We start from the raw sequence: 12,755 nt of genomic DNA, 5'->3' as shown, positions 1-12,755 counted from the left end.
TGTTCAACTGCTACACTGCGGTGCCCTGCTACGTCCTGCTACGTCCTGCTACGTCCTGATACGTCCTGATACGTCCTGCTACGTCCTGCTACGTCTTGCTACGTCCTGCTGTGCCTTGTAATGCCGCATGCTGAAAGTTTGTGTCTTCTTGAAGCTGAGTGAAAGTGTGTTTATGTTTTACATGATAGTGTCTCTGTCTGAACACGTCTGCTGCTACAGCCCTTGCACGGCACACTACTTTGTAAACAGAGAGTTTTAACTCAAGGGAGTTTTTATCCTGGTTAATAAAGGTATGATGAAAAGAAAAAATTTGTGAGGATGAATTTTTTTCCAGCAATGATTCAAGATGCTTACTTAAAGACTTCATAGCGTGAGATAGGAGGAGGAGGTGTTTGTTTGTTTATCAAAAACCATTCAGCATACGGTATAGAGCGTTTGCACTGGGCAGAAGGGGATGAATAAAATGTAATGAGTTGATGTTAAAACTACGTACTATACACTACGTAAACCATCTTGAAATAAGTTGAACGAAAGAAGTACCCTCAAATTGTGTACTTGTGGTAATGTACTTAGTAAATTTCCACCCTCGTGCTGGTGAAACAAACGAGCATCGCCATTTTTACTTCGCGGGCTCCCCGACACAAGCAGCAAAACCCAGACTATGAGGCTGAGAGTGTAGTGAGTGTGTGTGTGTGTGTGTGTGTTGTGGTGTGGTGTGTGTGTGTGGTGTGGTGTGTGTGTGGTGGAGGGGGGCGGGGGGTGAAGTATGGTCTCGGCGCACGTTCTTGACAATGTTGAGGCCATCGTGCAATCCAGCAGACAGATATGGTCCAGATCTGTCTCCCACTATCTCAAAGGACCTTAGGCTCTGGACCTCCCATCGTGTGTGTGTTGTGTGGTGTGTGTGTGTGTGTGTGTGGGTTTTGCGTTGAGGTGTGTCCAAAATATGTTTCCAGCTTCAACATCCACACCTACATCCAGATGGCTAAACTTCAAGCTCACAATGTTAATTCCATCAAGCGGACTAGGCTTATAGCCTAAAAAAACACGCAAGTACAGACAAGACAATAATATTCACTAAATAATCCCTCTATATAAAATTTTCAATTTGAATATTTTTCAATGAAATGAGATATAATGACACAAAAACAACCATGCCCTACCAATATCGGACTATATCTCATAATCAGTCAAATTACTCGCAATTAGAACTTTCCTAATACGGTGCAGGCGCACACACCGTTGCCTCTATTGATTTAAAACTTTACAGTACAAAAACCGTTTTTGTGATCTTTTTGTGATGCGATGTAAACCTGCTTTATGTCCCATCTGGAGATTTTCATAGAACGAAGCCGACGGAGACACGCACAACGCAGCAGTCGAACTGGTAGGAGCCCTACGCGTTGACCTCGTACTCCCAGGAAAACACAAACACACACTGTCTCGGTCTGGCCGCGCCGCCACCACACACCAGACACACAGACACACCCACCCAACCACAGAGAGACACACACATAAGTACACAGACATCAGCACACTGACAGAGACACATAGACCACCACCTACAACAAGACAGCCCACGACCACACAACCCACAGACAACACACACACATAGACACACACAAACACACACACACCACACAGAGACACACACCCAGAGACACAGACACAGCACACAAGGGTACAACATACACTACAGAATCGCGACCCACAGCCCAACATACACCAGCACGACACATACGACACATCCACACACACACACACACACAGGCGACACACCACACCCACGGACACACACAACACCACACCACCACACACAACACACACACACCCCATTCATGGCACCAGGAGAAATTCTCAACAGCAGCAGCCACAATCCGAGACAAAGTGCTGTCTATGAAATACAGCGAAGCTTAAACTCACACTTTTAATATTATACCTTTCTTTTAGAACGATGTAGTTAATTTCCTATTTTACTTATCAACTCTTTCACTAGTTGTACAGTAAAGGTATGTTAGATCTCCTCTTATGTTACTTTTTTTTAAAAGTATTTTAGATTAAGAGGCGATACGATGTGGTGCGTACGGCGCCAGGTCGTGTGTGTGGGTGTGTGTGCTGTGTTGTGTCAGTGGATAGCTTAAATTCCCTCAGGGAAGCCGAGCAACAGCGGCCTCTATTTCCTTTTTACTGGCCTAAATTCTACACAAATAGGCCTACACCACACCAACACCACCCACACACACACACACACACACAGATGCACGACACACACCAACACAACCACCACACACACACACACACACATCACACAAACCACACAACACCCACCACACACACACACAACTGTCCTAACATCACGCCACACCACACGACACACCTTACGGCCTACTTTGATCAGAGTGTCCGATGTATGTTAGGCGTGTCTAATCCATTCTCGTACGGCTTCCGTCTTCCCTTGTATTCGTGATATCTTAGACTCTATACGACGAACCGTGAACTGCGTCTATCCTTGATAGGATGTTTAAATGGTTGCTTTCACGTTAATTTCATGTCCCGAGCGTGGGGTTTGGCGGCGATGATGATCGCTGCCCTATTCAGCGATCAACGGATGGTTACTCTGTATCACGCGCCTGGCCCGGCTCATTTCATCCCCCGACCACACCCTCCGCTTTCAATGTCTTCATCTGTCCTGTGCTGAAAGAAAGGACATTCTGTGATGGTGACAATCGCGGGATTCGAGTCATCTGCCAATACATCTGGCAAAATGAATATAAAATCACGATGCAGAGCGATTGTTCCAGCTCTTTGAGTCGTTCCTATCAACCAACTAAAGATGCAAAAATGCATGGATACATGGAATTCAGCGACCATTGACAGTACTAGCTACAAAAAGATTGTGTGTGTTTGTGTGTCGTGTACGTGCGCTATTATTATGTGAGTATTAGGCACAATTTAGACAGGAATCTAGACGGCTCTTTAATAGCTCGGCATCCTTGACAGAATTAAGACTATCCACACCACACACCCAAACACACACACCACACACACACACACCCACACACCACACACAACACCACATCCCAGTCCACACACACCAACACACACCGACAACACACACACCACCACACACAACCACACACACACTACACAAAACAACAAGAGCAGACATTGCCCAGACAACACGGTCTCAGCTGTGGAATACACTCTGTACACACACCACCACACAACACCCACACACCACGAACACAACACACACAAATTAACACACTGAAGAAACACACCCTTAACTTCTCTGTCCGCTTCCCAAGAACACGCATCTGGCCTCATCTACTTCACAACAACAGATCCATCTACTGCTTATGTCCGTCACGCACTCAGAATCCACACACTACCCACACACACACACAACACCACAGCACACACCCACACAACACACACCACACACACACAACAACACCACACACACACCAACACCACACACACACACACACACACAACACACAAACACACACACACACACCCCCAACACACACACCACACAACAACCTTAATCAGTGTGTGTATGAGGGCCAAAGGCAATCCACTTCTGGGAGTCTACTGGAAGTACCAGATATGGTTCTATTTGATTATTATTGAGGTTTTGTGGTATTTGATTAATTAATAAACATTTTGATGTGGACTTTTGGTTTAAAAACCTGGTTCCCAAACTTGTGCAAACTCAAGACCCCAACAGACAATTTGGATTGTCTCCCGGGGACCCAATTTACACAAAAACACACCATGAATTATGTAAACATCGTACATTTTAACGCGTGGACACACGAAGGAACAACACCTGAATTTAACATGTATGTGAAGTAGATTTATTCCAATATAAAAGTATTTACGGACTACACTACTGATTTATACACCAAAAACTAGTGTTGTCATGTTTCCTATCAGATGTTGCCGTCATCATGCCTTGGATTTTTTCCTACGGTCTTTAGACATTTCGGACTCTGTTTTTCTACGTCTTTCGACCTATTGGACTCTGTTTTTCTAAACGCTTGCTTTGCCGTTTTCACTTACACTTGGCTCCATTTTTCGTTACTTTTAGACTTGAATCGTTTTTCTACGTCTGTAGAAGTACATTTGACTACGTTTTTTTTTCTTTTTTCTAATCTTTAGACATTTGGCTCCGTGTTTTTCTACGTCTTTAGAATTTGGACTCCGTTTTCTACGTCTTTAGACATTTGGATCTCCGTTGTTTATGTCTTTAGATTTGGACTCCGTGTTATTCCATGCTTTTAGACATTTGACTCCGTTTTTTCTACGTCTTTACGACTCCGTATTTGACTTGACTCCGTTTTTTTTTTTTCGCTATTCATTTCGACATTTTGAGACTGCTTATATAGACGAAAATAGTTCTAATCATCATATATAACATTGACTTTAAATCCGTGTGCCTTTTTCTTTCCACGTTTTTCTGTGTTTCTATGTTGCATAATATGTCACGCAAATAAAGAAAACACTCTCTCTTGAAGGTGTGTTAGGAATGAAGCTGAGATAAATAAGGATGGAAAACATGGAGGAGGTGGGGTGGGGGGGTAGGAGGAGAGATAAAGGATGAGGGATGGAACCAGAGCTGCAGCGTTTGTTTAACGCATGTGATAATGTGCGCTTTATACATTTGCTTTCATTCGACGGCCACCGAAGCCGACGGGCTCCCAGATGAAGTGGAGGACCAAACGGATCTGTGTGGGACAACGAGTCCTTTGTTTGCAGAGAGGGAAGCGAGGAGGGAGACGAGGGCGACCCCCAAAGAGACCAGAGTGGTAGCACAGATCTCAGAACACACCAAAAAACAAAAAAAAACAAATATGTGAGAGGAGAAAAAAAAAAACCTATAACCTGCTCTGGTTTTATGTTCTAGTTACCTGCTCTTGAAACTCCCATTTGTCTCCCTGAAACTCATCTACGGATTTATGACTTCATCTGGCTTTACTATGTTGTTGATATTTCCCCGCGAGCAGGTCACTGAGCACACCCTCACGCAAACATCCACTTAATACCAGACATTATAAACTGGGAACACACTACTACCCCCACTCCGGTTTCCTTATAGACTAATCTATGGACTCAAGGATCCGTTCCTTGTCCCTCATGCACCTCAACCTCTACAACTCTCGACTGCGGGGGAGGAGAAATAGGGCAGGGACCATCCATCCCATCCATCCATCCATCCCCACCACCATGCCCATCCATCCATCCATCCATCCATACCATCATCCATACATACCACATACACACACAGTACACATACAGCATACACAGTACCCCATACATGCAGTACCAGTACACATACATAACATATCCTACACACCACAGTACACATACATACATACATACACATACATTACACGCACACCTGGATTAAATTCACACCTAGCACTTCACTATACGTACTCAACACTGACACTTTAATAATAATTTATGGTCTTTTGTTTGTTTATTTGACACTGTTATTATTGTTGTTTTACATATTGTTATTTTGTGGTCTTTATACTGTCCTTTCTTTATCTATTTTTTATTCTTTTTCTTTGCTAAACACCTCTGCGAATTTTCACTTCCTTGCGGGTCATCCCAACAAGGCATCAATAAAGACAAGTCTAAGTCTACGTCTCTAAGTCTATGGAAAATGAACAAATCACTTATACGTGCCAATCATCCTATGATTTCATGGGCTGCATAAATGGTTTTCCTTTATTGACTGGATCTGTGGATTACTGTTTCATTGAGTCCACTAATGCCTGTTACGCAGGGGCTAGTCCTACCTGGGGACTTCACTGTGTAATATTGTCGCAGGTGTTAACAGATAAACACGGGGTTTCGTGGTAAGTAAAATGACATCCTTTTCACCATAAGGACCAGGCTGGATGATGCGGATGCCCAGTCTGCATCAAGCCCGGGTCCCCAAAGGGGCATACTCTGCAGATCCCAGATCCACAGTTGAGTGTAAAACCGTGTATATACCAAATCCCACAACTCCCAATCTGATGCAACAACAAGGTACTGGCGGCGACACCGTGGTCCTAGATGCATGACCGTTCTGCTTGAATTTCTGCTTTTTTCTAAACAAAATCCCAACAATTAGGTGTTTTTTTTGTTTTTTTTATGACCATAACTTCCAAAATAACTCTAAAACTGAATAGTGTGAAAACACCACAAGTGACAATACAACAGATCGAAAAAGTTAGAAAAGGGCAAAACTAAGAAACAAGTTAGAAACCTAGCAAAAATCCCCTCAAACAGAAGTGGTGAAGGATTGTTCAATTTTTGACGGAGGAAGTCACACAAGGGTTACGAGCACCCTTTTGGTAGAAAAGTGCTGTGGAAATCACGGACTAATCCGCTTATCAATTACATTAAAACCCAAAAAACCAAATCGGGTAACAAGGTGAAACTCACCCGCTTTCAGTTAGTATTTCCCTTAATCGCAGACACTATATTTAGCAGGGGGAATACAATACAACAAACACAACTCCTCAACCTCCCCCATCCTCTCCGTATCTTACCAAACGCGTTAATCGAGCAGAAATGCAATGCAACAAAAATGGACATTCCCCAAACACCAATTCGAACCACTAAGGCAAAAGATGGCTGGCACAACGCCGCGCAGCATCAGCAGTGACGGTCCGAACCACCTGGCAGCATAAATGAAACGCCCGGCCCGTGCTGAGGTTACGTAAGAAAAAAGAACATTATCAGCGCGAGCTTTCATCAGCACTGCATTCAAACCGTTTCAATACAAACTGATTCTCTCGTTCACGCCGAAACCCATCTGAATGGCGGGTGATAAATTAATAAAGGAGTCGAGATAGGAGACGAGCATCCCTTACTTTGCAGAAGTACATCAGACATTTACACACACACACACACACATACCACACACCAACACACGCGGGCACAATCAAGCCGTACTGGGCAGTAGGATGATATAGCTTCCCGGGTTTTGGGGACCTGTCCCGTTTTTGCCGGACCGACAGATCGAAAATTAAATAAAACGAAAGAAAACCCTTGATCAAACACGAAGAGCGATAGCCGCTCAGACGGTCCATACCAGCGCTGCTCGAGCTCAGAACGTTGTGTTTTTTAAGATGCTAAATCACTGAGATTTCATGGCAGTGGTGGGTTTAGCCAACAGCAATTCGGCCGGACTTTATGTTTAAAAAGGTATCTTAATCTTTCACATCAGCACATTTACAACACCAGGGCCAGGTTATTCACATGAGCACAATACACCCGCATTGGGACAGTAGGTGACCTAGACCTCCCCGTTTGGGGACCTTTCCCCGTTTTTGGGGACCTGTCCCCGGTTTGTGTGGGACCTGTCCCCCCGGGTTTGCCTGTGACCGACAGACTCCGAAATTAGCATAAAAAAGAAAGAAAACCCTGTACAAACGGAGCGATAGCGCGCTCCAGGACGGCCAACCCAGCGCTCCTCAGAGCTCAGAGACGTTGTGTTTTAAGATGCTAAAATCACTGATTATTTACATGAGTCTGGTGGGTTTAGGCCAACTGCCAAATTTCATCCGACTTGTTTTAACATGTTTTAAAAGGATCTAATCTTTAAACAGAAGTCACCGAAACGAAACAAGACCATAGAAATTCGTATCCACTAGTCGTCAGACATTTGGAATAGTAATCTGAGTCTGACCGCAGCAACGGAGCACTTTATGAACGTAGAAGTTGGAATGTTGTCCCGTAACTTCCATTGTACTTGGTTGTCGTTTAAATGCCTGCAGAATGTAGGAAAGGAAAATAATTTCATCAGATCGTTTTATTGTATCCATACTCAATCGAGCTGTTTGCAGAAACAAGCCGGGGGGGGGGGGGGGGTCACCCATTGGACCGTAGGAAATCGCATATGTTCAAATCCTCCGAAGAGCGAGACGACGCACACCTTTGTGTTACCTTGTCCATTGTCTCGGTCGCTGTTTCATTCTCACTGCTTGTTCGTGCGGCGTCGGGCCTAGGCTACTCCGAGAACGATCGTGCTCGCAGTTTGATTACTCTCCTCCGTCTGTCACTCCACCACACCAGATGAATCAAATACACCGCTTCAGCAACATTCAGTGAAATATTGGATTAAATATAATATACACGATACAATAGTCAAGTATGTCAAGTTATAGATTGGTTGACTGTGGAGGGCTGATTTCAGGTCTGATCAACCATGCATCCAACACCTGGATATGCAGCACACGGATTTGCAGAAAGTTTTCCGGGACACCTTCCTTAACTTTTGAGTATAGCTTGTCGTTTGTAAAATTCAGTTTGCATGGATGTGTGTTCATTCCTCCTTAACGCCATTCAATGGAAAACGTCTGGGACTGAGGGAGGCCCCCGAGGAGGGGGGGATACTGTATATAGTTATTTTTTGGGTGGAACTTATTGCTTTTTGGCCATTTCTTTATCTGGAGTTTGGAAGATTGAACCCTGGGACCACTGGCGGTGAAGGAACTGAGGCCTTTGTACATGGGCTCAATGCGACTTCCAGGCATCTAACCCTGACCCTTGCGTACTGCTGGAAGGGAGACGTTGGGGGGAAAAAAAAAAAAAATACAACAACAACTGTACATGGGGCGCACCGCTCACAGGGTTTGAGGGCTATCGGGGGTCCCAAACAAGATAACTGCTTACACGGTGACACCAGCATCAGTGTTTTAGTCAGCTGGCTGTAGTAACTCGAGGTCCGGACTAATATGCTTTTCTTGTCTCGGCTCATTGGTATTTGACTTTGAACGTTGGACTTGTCTCGACTCACTGGTTATGGACTTGGCTTGTCTTAATCATTGGTATTTGTTCTCGGACCTGTCTTAGACTTCCATGGTATTTTGGTCCGTACTTGTCTGAGACTCATTGGTTTTGGACTCGACTTCTTGACTCAGTGGTATTTGGACTCGGACTTGTCTTAGACTCATTGGTAGTTTGGTATCCGCGACTTTGTCTCGGTCTCATTGGTATTTGAACTCGGACTTGTCTCGGTTTCATGGTATTTGGTCTCGACTTCTTAGACTCACTGGTATTTTGGTCTAGGACTTGTCTTAGACTACATTGGTATTGTACTTGACGTGTCTCGGCCGTCATTGTTTTTGTCTTGGCACTTGTCTTAGACCATTGTGATGTGGACCGGACTTGTCTTAGAACTCATTTGGTATTTGGTTCTCGTCGATTGTCTTAGACCATGGGAGTTGACCTCGGACTTGTCTCGGTCCGATTGGGTATTGTACTTGAGATTGTACCCGGTCCAATTGGTATTTTGCTCGACTTGTCCTCGGTCTCATTGGTATTTGGACTGGACTGTCTTAGACTACTTGGCTATTTGGTGTAGACTTGTCTTAGACCATTGGTATTTGGTCTCGGACTTCTTAGACTCATTGGTATTTGGACTCGTATTGTCTCGTTCTCATTGGTATTTTTACTTGGACTGTCTCGTCCTCATGGGGATTTGGAACCTGCTTGTCTCGGTCTAATTGGTTTTGGCTTGACTGGTCGTAGCACTGTGGTATTTGGTATCCGCGGAATGTGTCTTAGCTCATTGGGTTATTTGACTCGTGACTTGTCTCGGGTCATTGGTTTATTTGTACTGGACTTGTCTCGGACTCATTGGTATTTGGTCCCCAGACAATTTAGAAGCGAGGCTCTGTCAGGAGCAGGGGAGGAACCGCTATGGGTGATGGACAGTGACAACTGACAGGCATCCTCTAGTGTCCCTCCGATGTGAAGGTGGAGTTCATAGGTTCCTTCAGCCGGCACTTCCAGCTGCATCCGCAGCTCCCGCCTTGGAGACACTATACACACCACGAGGACAAAGATGCAACACAACTGAACATCCAAAATATCAAATAAGCCTTTCCTGTCCACGTCCCACAGAAGGAGGGAGAATGCTGTGTTGTAGTGTGTGTGTGGTTTAAGTTTTAAGAAGTGTTTTTTCCGAGCCAGCTTGCGTAGTTTTGGTATCAATACCGTTTGATGGTGGATTTCAGCAAACTGTGACTAGGCAACAACATCAGCTCCCTTCCTTTAAAGTCAAGAGCAGCTAAAACGGCGCCCTCACTTCAAAATAGTTACACTTACTGCAGGAAAACGGCAGACAGATAACATGTGTTGACTATTATTATCCAGCCTGCGAGTCCTGCGATAAACATCAGCACCAGTTCCATATAAATGCTTATGATTATCAGCTGAACTACTTCCTGTATCAGTGGGACTATCAGACGGGGCTTCCTGTATGCCGTGAATACCATTGAGAGACCACGAACACCACCAAGACACCCACACACACACACGTACAAGGCCGAGACCACATCGAACGACAGGGACTGAGTACAACCAAGACGGGACCAAGAACACACACAGACATCAACCGAGACAAGCCAGACAGAGGACCAAGACAACTACAGGAGACCGAGAGACACACGGACCGAGCCGAGAGACAACGACAGAGATACACCAGACAGAGACCGAGACGGACAGACAGAGAGACACACAGACAATAGACACACAGATAGAGACCGAGACAGAGACCCAGAAGAGAGGACACGCAGACAGAGAGACACGGACCAGAGAAGAACACCGACAGAGAGACACACAGACAGAGACAAACCTACCGAGACCGAGACACACAGAGCAGAGACACGAAAGAAGCACGACAGGACGCAGCAGCAACACAACGACGAGACACGACGAGACCGAGACCACAGACAGAGACACGACAGAGACAGAGACACCACAGACGAGGCCCACAGAGACAGAGGGACACACAGACAGGAACACAGGGAAGAGAACCCAGAAGCACACGAAGCAGGACCGAGACAACACAGACAGAGAGAGGAGAACACACAGACCAGAGGACAACACGACAGACGCGAGCCAGACAGACGAGACACAGACGACCAGACAGAGGCCGAGACACACCGAGAGACACAGACAGAGACATCCAGACAGAACACAGACAGAGGACCGAGAGACCACAGAAAGAACCAGAGACCACTAGACAGAGACAGAGACGAGCCCCAACAGACAGGGACACAGAGACGAGAGAGAGAGCGAGAGAACAGGGCGAGCTGGCGAGAGAGAGAGAGAAGAAGAGACGAAGAGGGAGGAGGAGGAGGCGATGAGAGGAGAGAGAGGAGAGGAGAGCAGAGAGGCACAAACCACACGAGAAATAGGTGTTTATGGTGTATAAAGGCAAATACCACTGTGTGTTGACACAGCAACTCCCGTTGAATGAACTGCTTTACGGGGGTTTATATGACAGGGGCTTAAAAAGAAAACACGAGGTCTTTGCTCGGGAGGAATTTAACAATAAAACAACACACACCCTAACCGCCCATGAGGCTGGGACAATCATTACACTAAAACAGAGAGCCATCTTGTATTATAATAGTTCGGGCCATGTTTCTCTTCAGGAAAGTTTAAAGTTTTTTATCGTTGTGCACAGCAGCGATCTGTTGTTTGTAAGACAGCGGCTCCAAACCCCAGACACGGACCGCGATTATGGACGCGTAATTGCGAAATCTTTCGCACAGCTCGTTCTGTAATAACCTTCAATTTATCATCGTCTCTGTGAGGCCGGTCATCACCGCCGTCTGCCAACCCGACAACGACGATGCCACCAACCGGGGTTTGTAAGAGACAGATATTTGACTTTTTAAAGGAGGTGATTGGTGCCAGTGTCACCACTAGATACTGGAGAAGAAACTAATTAATTACCAACACTTGCTAGTCTCCGTTACACTTTACTTAAAGAGTGGCAGCGACACTGTCGTGGACTTGGTAAAAGACGCATTATGTTGTTTAAACGTTAAGATTTCTTGTAATGTTTTATAATACATTATTATAATCTTATGTACCGTCAAGTAAAGTGTAAACTGTCCATCTTATCTTAAAAGTTCCCGTATTATGAGAAGGAAATCACTTTTTCTGGGATTTGGGGGGTTATTTTATTCCTCTGTTCCCACACATATACACTACATACACTTTTTGATGTCCTCGTCCGGTTTTCTGAGTGTCCTCTGATCCTGATCCGTTTCTGAGTGTCCTCTGACCGGTTCTGAGTGTCCCTGATCGGTTTCTGAATGTCCTCTGATCCTGTTATTGAGTTCCTCTGATCCGTTTCTGAGTGTCCTCTGCTCTGGTTTTGATGTCCTCTATCCGGATTCTGAGTGTCTCTGATCCGTTTCTGAGTGTCCTATATCCGATTTCTGAGTGTCTATGATCCGTTCTGAGTGTCCTCTGATCTAGGTTTCATCAGGGTAGCCTCTATCGCCATGGTCCCGCTACACGTTCTGTGATGCCATGTTCAACGCTACACTGCGGTGCCCCCGACTCCGCTACGTCCTGCTACGTCCTGATACGTCCTGATACGTCCTGCTACGTCCTGCTACGTCTTGCTACGTCTGCTGTGCCTTGTAATGCCGCACAGCGCTCCAGCTATGCCATGATACTACAAAGAACTGCTACAAACTACTAATTTTTTCTATTTTGTTATTGCCACTCCTTCATTCTAAACCCCAACCGGCCCGTCAGACACGCTACCAAGAGCCTGGGTCTGGGTCTGGGTCTGGGTCTGGTACTGACGAGGTTTCTGCCTAAGGAAGTTTTTCCTCGCCACTGTGGCCTGTTGCGCTCTGGAGGAAACACTAGACTTGGTTGGGTCCTTGTAAATTCGGAGTGTGGTCTATCTGTACAGTGTCTTTGAATAACGCTTG

At 45.4% G+C, this 12,755-nt stretch overlaps 1 protein-coding gene and 1 pseudogene across 15 annotated transcripts in view; both read right to left on the bottom strand.

Annotated features, from left to right (window-relative positions):
- nrcama (neuronal cell adhesion molecule a) overlaps positions 1–12,755 on the bottom strand; it is a 1,100,153-nt gene that overhangs the window by 554,881 nt on the left and 532,517 nt on the right. The gene's annotated exons all lie outside the window — the stretch shown is intronic.
- LOC116673021 (plexin-B2-like) overlaps positions 1–12,755 on the bottom strand; it is a 279,884-nt pseudogene that overhangs the window by 175,015 nt on the left and 92,114 nt on the right.

The sequence above is a fragment of the Etheostoma spectabile genome, chromosome 23 (genome assembly GCF_008692095.1).
Source record: "Etheostoma spectabile isolate EspeVRDwgs_2016 chromosome 23, UIUC_Espe_1.0, whole genome shotgun sequence".
NCBI lineage: Eukaryota > Metazoa > Chordata > Actinopteri > Perciformes > Percidae > Etheostoma > Etheostoma spectabile.
The sequence above is the reverse complement of the archived record's forward strand: the minus strand, read 5'-3'. Positions and strand labels throughout refer to the sequence as shown.